Source organism: Trichosurus vulpecula, chromosome 7 (genome assembly GCF_011100635.1).
Source record: "Trichosurus vulpecula isolate mTriVul1 chromosome 7, mTriVul1.pri, whole genome shotgun sequence".
Lineage (NCBI taxonomy): Eukaryota > Metazoa > Chordata > Mammalia > Diprotodontia > Phalangeridae > Trichosurus > Trichosurus vulpecula.
In genome coordinates this window covers 224,701,837-224,712,558 of record NC_050579.1, presented here as the reverse complement: position 1 = coordinate 224,712,558, position 10,722 = coordinate 224,701,837, and the positions used below count along the sequence as shown (strand labels likewise).

Genomic DNA, 10,722 nt, shown 5'->3' with positions numbered 1-10,722 from the left:
TGGTGTAGGTATAATGGTCTGGGAGAGAACCGATGGATCGCTCAACCAAAGAATTAGATGTTAAAGTGTGAACAAAGAGCAAAGAGTAGGATTTGATTTTGGAAGGTGTAGAGAGGAGTAGAAAGCTAGTATACTGATATCAAATAAGGTAATTTCAGAATTCAAGACACAGAGGTAGTACATTTATGAGTCATGGCAAGATTAAAATTATCATCATATTTGTGTTTGGTTGAAGTAGTATAGAAGAGTGGGTCATGAGAATTTAATAGATTGAGGAATTGGGAGATTAGGGTATTTGAGGGAGAATCAATATTTATGTTGAAGTTCTTTAATATGAGGGTATTAGTTGGGGAGGAAAGAAAGCCTGTGGTCCAAAGACTAACTCATTGAGGAAGTAATACGTAGTTTCTGGATATTGGTAGACAACAGCTACCAGGATTTTTTTTTTGATGATAGATATGTATTGCACTAACCTTAAAGGAGGAGAAGTAATTGAGTGATGGTGTTAGAGGGGGAACCTTTAAGTGGAAATGGTGAGCAAAAAGTATTCTAAGTCCCCTACTACCTCAATCAGTGAGTTGAGAGGAATGAGTGAAAGTGCAACCAGATGGCTGTGTCAGGTCTCAGTGAGAGCCAGAAAATGGAAGGATTTGGAAAGGAAAAGATCTACAACAAAGGGAAGATTGGTGCCTATGCAACAGAAAATGCAAGAAGCACAGGACAAGAGGACTGTTGTGTTTGTTTGGGTTTTGGAGGGAGGTGAGTGGGGAATGGGGATATGGAACTGAGTAGTAGGGAGTGGGGAATGGGGTTTGTATGATCACCTATAGTGGTTCAGAATCACTATGGAGGGTATGACTACATAGAAGTTTGTTAATCATTAAGCTAAAATATGTAGAGATTCTCAAAGTTAATAAATAATATTATGACCCAGTGGTAGAGTGCTTTCAGAGCCTTAGGCAGTTCAGGCAAGGGAACAAGACCTTGGAGCAGAAGTAGTGGTGATGTTCTCCTTCCTTAAGACAAGAGACTAGGGTGGAAACTTGATGGAATTGTGCCCATTAGATTTTAAGCTCCTTGAAATGAGGGACTGATTTTTCCTCTTTTTATATCTTCAGCACTTAGTATAATACCTATCACACAGTAGGTGCTTAATAAATGTTTACTAATTGATTGCTTCTCACACCTCAGTAGTGGGATACTGATTGATAGAAAGGTGCTTCCCTTCTTGCCACAGGAGGGTAGAGACCAGGTAGGTTCTTCATGAAGTACAATAATAAGGTACCCATCACTCTTCTTCCCATTGGAGGTTAGAGATCAGCCAGGAGATGTTCATGGCACAATGCAAGGCACTTCCATGCATTTAACCGAGTATTATCTCTCAACAGATGGTCCTGTTTCTTATTTCTTGTGTGTATGTGCTATTCTTAAGTATGCTGCATTGAATTCAGATTATCTTGGTAGGCATTACTTGCCTTCTTTTCTACTTTCTGTAGAAGTAGATATCTTGTATTATCATCTGGTGGCTCATACCAGTTTACATTTCTAGCTCTGGATTCCATACAGGGCTGAATTGATAGGGGCAGGAAAAGGAAGTGTAGTTAAGCTACTGGGTTCTAGTGGGGTTGTGACAAAAGCATTTTTGAAGAAGCAGAACTCCCACCATGGTCCTTGTCTATACTTGGAAACTAGGTAAGTCAGTCTTTTATGGACATGAATATCAGAACTAAGTCATATGGTTGGCCCTTCATAAAATGTTACCTAAAAAACAGCTTAACATTGGCCACACAGAATCATAGAACAGCAATTCTAGCCTATATCAGGACCTTAGAGGTCAGAGAGTCATAGGATTATAAGTTAAGAGTTGAAAAGGATATTAGACTTCATTCATCAAAACCTTGTGTTTTGCCAATGTGGGAATTGAGGCTGAGAAATTGTAACTTGCCTAAGGTCAAAAAGGTAGTAAGTGGCAGAGCCTGGATTTGTATTCAGCTCCTGTGACTCCAAGTTCAGTGCTATTTCCACTGAACTTGACATCTATGCTGATCCGTCAGTATGGAAAGATTAATTGGTAACTCTGTCACTTAAGAGAGTTAAAATTCAGTTCATTATTCTTAGATTATTTTTAAAAGTATGTTCTGTTGATTCCCTTTATATCACATTTATTTCCAAATATTTTCTCCCCACTACCATACCTGGACAACCTCCCCTTGCAAAATGAATGAAAAGTAAGAGAAGAACAATTATACAGTAACTACAATACTATAAGATCCAATTTTGGAAGCGATAAGAACTCTGATCAATGTAATGTCTATTCATGATTCAAGAGAACTGATGACGAAGCATCACATTCACCTCCTGACAGAGAGATGATGGACTCATGGAGCAGAACAAGACATTTATTTTTTAGACACAGTTGATAAGGGATTTTGTTTTGCTTGACTATGTATGTTTGTTACAGGAATTTTATTTTTCTTTTTTTTCCCCACTCCAGAGGGAAAACATTCTGTTAATTAAAAAGTAAAATGTAATTTAAATAAAAAAAAACAGTTCAGCAAAACCAACAAGCACACTGACCATGTCTGACAGTATATGCGAACTTCAATACCCATGGTACCCCACCCTCTTTGATGAACAGAGAGAGACATTTTTCATTTTTCCCTGGGGAAATGTTGGTCATTGTAATTGAACAATCTTAAATTTTGTTTTAATGTCCTTTCCATTTACATTGTTATGGTTTAATTCTCAAGTACCTTTGTGCAATCCATCTTGTGCACACGTATCCAAAAGATATTTCCCACAGCAAACTTTGTCTTAATGCCAGTAGAAGTGCTTCTAGCAGTCTTTTCTCAGGGAACACACTGCCCCCAGAAGATTATGAAAAGCTCAGGGCCCTAGTGAATGCCTAGTCTGAAGTTTTCCCACCTGAAGAGGCTGACTGTGAGATGGCAGTAGGTCAGTAAGTGTGACCAAACAATATAAACCAAAATATTGGATACATACACACAACACACCCACACACACCCACACCCACACACACACACACACACACACAAGTGCATGCACTGTAGTATTGATCCGATCAAAGATCTTCCCCACCCATTCAATAGGGCTCAAGTGGGCCTAGATGGGAAGGCCTGATTATATCTTCCTTTGTAAGTAAGCCACAAGCCTCTACTTACTATGTGCTAAGCTATCTAGCCATGAAGCCCTCAGGGCCCTAAGGGGAGCTGCCAAGACCAGAGCCAACGGTATGTGAGCTGATTTCTAGTCAATCAAATGATGACTAGGACTACATAAAAAGAGAGTGGAGGACTGGGAGCAGAACAGAACTGGGAGCAGCAGAGCAGAGAGTGGCAGGATTCAGGAGCAGAGAGCCAGCATCAAGAGAGTGCACAGAGTTAGGATTCATGAGTGATCTTTTATAGGAAGGCCTTAAGCAGGGGAAGTTACAAGTATGGCATGCTATAATATTTTGTTATAATTTCCTTGTTACTACAGTGAGGTGGACTTATTGGTTTTGTATTGCCACAATATCAAATTGGGTGCGTTGGTCCCTGAATCTGATCCTCTGGAGTCTAAATAAATGTTATACTTCCTCATCTTTCTACCTAGAGAATTCCTTATACTTCTTAATTCCAAACCACTCAGGCATGTCCATGACCCTCTCTGAGGTCATGAATTTTGCCTTACTGCTATATGCACACACAATACATATATACATACACACATATGTGTGTATATTTATGTATCTATGTCTATAACTATATCTATTTATCTATATCTATTGATCCATCTCTCTCTAAATATGTGTGTATGTATGTATATATGTGTGTAGGTATGTATAAATCTCTCTGTCAAGAGGTGGCCCTCATGTTGTTATAAACAACAAGATCGCACATTGGATAGAGTCTTGGACTTAGAGTCATTGAGACAAGAGATGAAATCTTGCTTCAGAAACTCTATTTTCCCTGAACAAGTTAGTTGACATCTCTAAACCTCAGTGCTTCACGTGTAAAATTGGGATAATAATAGAACCTGACTTAAGAGACTGTTGGAAGAAGCAAATGAAATAACATATGTAAAGCACTTTGTAAGCTTCAAAGTGACATATAAAAGCTCACTATTATTACCATCAATCTTCTGAAATCATGATGAATATCCATAATGATCAGTGTTCTGAAGTCTTGAAAGATATTTTTCTTTATATTATGATAGTTATTGTGAAAATTCTTCTAATGCTTTGGCTCATTTCATTCTGCAAGCTTTCCTAGGTTTTTTTTTTTTTGGAATTCACCACATTCACCACTTCTTATATGACCATATTATGTTATATCTGTATACCAAAATTTGTTTAGTCATTTACTAAATAATTGGAACCCACTTTGTCTCGGGTACTTTGTCTCAACAAAAAGTTGATATACATATTTTCATATGTATAGCTTCTTTGTTTCAATTTTGACCTCTTTGAGAAATATATCTAGTAGTTGTATGACTGGGTCAAATTTCCTAATTGCGTTATAAGTGTTCCTGTCTTACATAACACCTCCAACAATTTCAAATTTTATATTTTGCCATATTTGCCAATCTAATGGATGTGAATTGGAAGCACAGAGTTGTTACCATTTGTGTTTATGTTTTATAATTTGAAATTTTTTTTTCATATCATTGTTGATAGTTTATCTGTTCATATTTTTAGACCACTAATCTATTGGGGTATGTCTCTTGTTCTTATATATTTGTATCAATTCCTTTATGATCCTGAATATCACACCTTTATCAGAGAAATTTATAGCAATATTTTTTATCATTATTTATTTACTTAATATTTTTAGTTTTCAGCATTGATTTTCACAAGAATTTGAATTACAAATTTTCTCCCCATTTGTACCCTTCCCCCACTCCAAGATAGCATATATTCTGATATTCTGACTGTTCCCCAGTCAGCCCTCCCTTCTGTCACCCGACTCTCCCCCATCCCCTTTTCCCTTACTTTCTTGTAGGGCAAGATAAATTTCTATGCCCCATTGCCTGTATATCTTATTTGCCAGCTGCATGAAAAACTTTTTTTTTTGAACCTCTGCTTTTAAAACTTTGAGTTCCAAATTCTCTACCCTCTTCCCTCCTCACCCACCCCACCTAAGAAAGCAAGCAATTCAACATAGGCCACATGTGTGTCATTATGCAAAATCCTTCCACCTACTCATGTTGTCAAAGACTAACTATATTTTGCTTCTTCCTATCCTATCCCCCTTTATCCAGTTTTCTCCCTTGACCCTGTCCCTTTTCAAAAGTGTTTGCTTTTGATTACCTCCTCCCCCATCTGCCCTCCCTTTTATCATCCCCCCTTTTTATCTCATTCCTCCTTCTTTCCTGTGAGGTAAGATACCCAATTGAGTGTGTATATTATTCCCTCCTCAGGTCAAATCCATTGAGAGCAAGATTCACTCATTCCCCTTCACCTGCCCCCTCTTCCCTCCCAACAGAACTGATTTTTCTTGCCACTTTCATGGGAGACAATTTACCCCATTCTATCTCTCCTTTTCTTACTCTCTCAATATATTCCTCTCTCATCCCTTAATTTGATTTTATTTTTTTAGATATCATCCCTTCATATTCAACTCACCCTGTGCCCTCTGTCTAATATATATAATGTCTCATGAATTATACATATCATCCTTCCATGTAGGAATGTAAACAAAACAGTTCAAGTTTAGTAAGTCCCTTATGATTTCTCTTTCTTGTTTACCTTTTCATGCTTCCCTTGATTCTTGTGCTTGAAAATCAAATTTTCTGTTCAGCCCTGGTCTTTTCACTAAGAAAGCTTGAAAGTCCTCTATTTGATTGAAAATCCATATTTTGTCTTGGAGCATGATACTCAGTTTTGCTGGGTAAGTGATTCTTGGTTTTAATCCTAGCTCCATTGACCTCTAGAATATCATATTCCAAGCCCTTTGATCCTCTAATGTAGAAGCCGCTAGATCTTGTGTTATTCTGATTGTGTTTTGACAATACTCAAATTGTTTCTTTCTGGCTGCTTGCAGTATTTTCTCCTTGATTTAGGAGCTCTGGAATTTGGTGACAATATTACTAGGAGTTTTCTTTTTGAGATCTATTTGAGGAGGTGATCAGTGGATTCTTTCAATTTCTATTTTACCCTCTGGCTTTAGAATATCAGGGCTGTTCTCCTTGATAATTTCTTGAAAAATGATATCTAGGCTCTTTTTGTGATCATGGCTTTCAGGAGTCCAATAATTTTTAAATTATCTCTCCTGGATCTATTTTCCAGGTCAGTGGTTTTTCCTATGAGACATTCACATTGTCTTCCATTTTTTTCATTCCTTTGGTTCTGTTTTATAATATCTTGATTTCTCATAAAGTCACTAGCTTCCACTTGCTCCAATCTAATTTTTAAGGTAGTATTTTCTTCAGTGGTCTTTTAGACCTCCTTTTCCATTTGGCTAATTCTGCCTTTCAAGGCATTCTTCTCCTCATTGGCTTCTTGGAGCTCTTTTGCCATTTGAGTTAGTCTTTTTTTTGAGGTGTTATTTTTGTCATTATTTTTTGGGGTCTCCTTTAGCAAGTCATTGACTTGTTTTTCATGGTTTTCTCCCATCACTCTCATTTCTCTTCCCAATTTTTCTTCTACCTCTCTAATTTGCTTTTCCAATTCCTTTTTGAGCTTTTCCATGGCCTGAGACCAGTTCATGGTTTTTTTGGAGGCTTTTGATGTAGGCTCTTTGACTTTGTTGACTTCTGGCTGTATGTTTTGTTCTTCTTTGTCACTAAAGAAAGATTCCAAAGTCTGAGTCTGAATCTGATAGCATTTTCACTGCCTATTCATGTTCCTAGCCAACTACTACTTGACCCTTGGGCTTTTTGTCAGGGTATGACTGCTTATAGAGTAGAGAGTACTTTGTCCCAAGCTTGAGGGGCTGTGCTGTTGTTTTCAGAGCTATTTCTAAACAGCAATGTCTGCCACAGCAACGCTACTTCTCCCCCAAGAACTGCCAACCCAGAGTGCAACTCAGATCTTAAGCAGGCTCTGCACTCGGATGTGCCACTTAATTCCTCCCACCAGGTGGGCTTGGGGCCAGAAGCAACTGCAGCTATAGTTCTGTAGCTGCACCACCTCTGCTGCTCCTGGGGTGGTGGCCAAACTGTGAACTCTTTTCACTCTGGCCTTGCACCTTTTCCTACTAACCTTCTCTGTTGTCTTTGGTTTTTTTGGGTTGTGAAGTCTGTTAACTGCCACAGCTCCCTGATTCAGGGTGCTAGGGCCTGTTCTGCCCAGCTCCCGGTCTGGTTCTTCCATGTGGCCCACATTGGGCTCTGCTCTGGTCCAGTCCCAGTTGCGTGTGATAGACCTTACCACCAACCATCCAGGCTGTCCTGGGCTGGAGTCCTGCTTCCCTCTGCTATTTTGTGGGTTCTGCAGTTCTAGAATTTGTTCACAGCCATTTTTTATAGGTGTTTGGAGGGCCCTGGGTGGGGAGCTGTCATGAATTGTTGGTCTAATCCTTATTTCTACCTCACTGTTTTCCTTTTTGCCATGAATATTTTATATCAATTTGGCTTATTCCATACCTCAATATGCAGGAAGTCAAGGCTCAGGCCAGTGATTGAGTGAGATTGAAAAATTCCAGCTAGTGTGAATAGGCTAAAATGCTACTGATTTTTTCCTGATTCTGTGAATTATTTAATCTCTAGTCTAGTAAAGCAAAGTCTTTCTCATTTGGCCAGTCTGCACTTTGTAGTCCAAACACTGGTAGAACTGATCAGTTTGTGTGGTTAGGCTAACATTGTGCTCTTTTAGTATATGTCCTTCCCTGCATAAGGATTTGCTTATGTAAACACAGAAAGACTCAACACAAAGCTATGGTTGAAGTTAAAATGTCCCAGAGATTTGTTGCAGCCTTCACTAGTGAAGCCAGGCAAAAGGTCGATATTTTTGGCTTTGCAATTTAGGACTGAAAACAACGACTCAACTCTACTCCTTCATGTCTTTGCAATGGTCAAACCAAGTAGCAAGAGAATCATGATAGTAATTTATCCTTTGAGGAACCCAGGAGGAAATTATTCCACTGACTCATTTATCCTAATGGCAAATAAGCTCAAGAATTTTATATTATTCAGTGGAAAAAGTGATAGATTTGGAATTAGAGGACCCAGGTTCAGGCACTGGTTCTGCCACTTCACTGCCTATATGACTTTGGCCAATTCATTTCACTTTTCTGAGACTCATTTTCCTCATATAGTACATGAAAGAGTGGGACTTGATGGCATATAAGCTCTCTTCCAATTTAAAATCTCTTTTACTATGATCTATAGTTCCTCCTACTTGCTTACCACAGTCCTCAAATTAACCTATAAGGTTGCCCTCATGGTTAAACTTTGTTTTCAAATCCACATGGCTGAATAACAATATTTGTCAATTTCTTCTCTCCCTAGTGGGTAAGTTAGTTTCTTTTTGAAGATTCTATCTCATTTATTTAGATCACAAGATCAAAGAGTTAGTCATGGTTTAATGAATAGAAGGCTGGCCTTATACCCAGAAACAACTAGTTTCAGGTGTGACTTCTGAAGCATACTGCTACTGTGTGGGAAGCCATTGACTTAGACAACTCACTCAGACTATAATTTGCAGAGAATTTACTGGCCTGCAAATGAAAGGAGATCTTCACCAAAAGTTCCCTATACAAATAAAACAACAAGTCTTTACCCTATTCCTAAAATCCTTCTAGCAACTGCATGATAGCTCAAGCTAATAAAATATGTAAAGTTAAAACATGGATATTTATAAATTCATAGGGCTTTATTTCATAATTTCCAAGAAGAATTTATAGAAAAGCTTTAATGTTGTCTTTGATTGTAGATTTCCCTGTGAATTCAATGCTCTGTCTTGCTATTAAAAATCAAAGGCTCCTAATGTACAAAAGGATGAATTTATTTATCTCAACATATTGCATATCCATTGAAAAGGATTTCAGTAGGCCTACATTTCTTCTGAATAGCAAGAAGCATTATCAAGTGGGTATCCCAAATGTAGAAGGAGATTACTTTTTTGTCATTCAGGGAAGCAAGTTGGGGGAAAAAATTTAAAAAGTATTAAAGATTACTTAATTTTAAGAGCACTATTTTCAACAATTATCATCTCTTTATTTTGCATTTTTTTTGTTCATTTTCAAGCTGGTCATAATAGTGCCATAACATCATAATAACATTGCTATAACATCAGTTCCTACAGAATGTCGGATGTTCTATGTTCCTTGTTTAGAAAAGTGTGTATGTGGCGGGAGAGGGAGAGAGGCAGCATAAGAAGTAGTAATGCATATATTTCTATGATTCTCTAGCATGCATAGAGCCCCAAAGTACTGAAGATCACATCAGAGAAGAAACCAAGGAGAACTATAGATAATGTTCCACAGTCATACTTTGGTTGTACTTAACAGTAATGTGCCAGTTCACAGATGAGTTATTGAACTCATCTGGCCAGCAAACATCTCATTTGATCCTCACAACAATCCTAGGAGATAGCATGGCTACAAAAGCTCACAGTCTACAAACCGAGGGCCTCCCTTCTTATGATGCAGCCACAGTCAAGCATTGATGTTGGGCAATAGTCGCTGGGTCCCTCTGCACAGTATCCATATATAGATAGACTCTTCTTCAGGATTGACGTGTTTGTCCTTTGTTTTCAAAGAGGACCATGACATCAGGGAAATGATGACATGACTTGCAGTTGACTTTGATTTGAGTGAGGGAGGGCTGTGCAAGGTCACCAGGCTCACTTTCTCCTCCAGACCTATCTGGGTCCAGTGGCCAGATATTCATCAGGATGACTGGAGATGACCCAGGATGCAGTGGGAGACCCTGACCCTTTTAGGCTAAGGCCTTTTCATGTACCCAGAAAAAGCTATCATTGAAATGTCCTAGCTAGATGTGAAAGAGAATTCTCCACTTTTAAAGAGTTCACAAGGTATATAAACAAAAATATTATTGAGCAGAAAAGAGGCTTAGTGGACAAAAGGCTTCTCTTAGAGTCAGGAAGACCTGGATTCGAGGCTCCCTTATGATGGAGAGTGGCTATATGACCCTTGTCAAGTCACATAAATTCACAGCTCCACAGACAACTTTTCAAATCCCTAAGTTTCAGAGAAGGTCCCAATCTCCATAGAAAGAAGCTCCTTGCCAGAAGAACCTTAGACTGATGACATCAAAGGAGCTTTAGAAAAAAAATGCACACAAAAAGAAAATTTGGTCAAACATCTTTAAATTGCAGGGTCATAGATTGTTTCTGAAACATAGTACAAGCATTTGCAATAAGGTGTAGAAAACAGGACTGGACGTGGAGAGAGAATACCTGTGTCTGAATCCCAACTATGTAATTTTGGGAAAGGTTCTTAATCTTGATGAACGTTGATTAACCTATTTGTAAAAAGGCTATGATACTTGTGCTACACACATTACAAGGTTAGTATAAGGAAAATATTCTACCAGTCTAAGAAGAAACTATAAATCTCTCTCTCTCTCTCTCTCTCTCTCTCTCTCTCTCTCTCTCTCTCCTTTGTGGGATATTGAAAGAGGAGTAATGCACAAGCCCATCTTCAAATGGGCTAATGGGTCCTGCCACAATAGAGGAAAAAAAATTAGGGTCATTTAAAATTATGAAGATATGATTTGGTAGGTATCAGGTAGGGTACCTGCCCTCATCAGCTCACA

General features: G+C 38.4%; 1 pseudogene; it reads left to right on the top strand.

Moving 5' to 3' along the window:
* Nucleotides 1–607: 607 nt before the first annotated feature.
* Nucleotides 608–10,722, top strand: part of LOC118857824 — a 55,151-nt pseudogene continuing 45,036 nt past the window's right edge.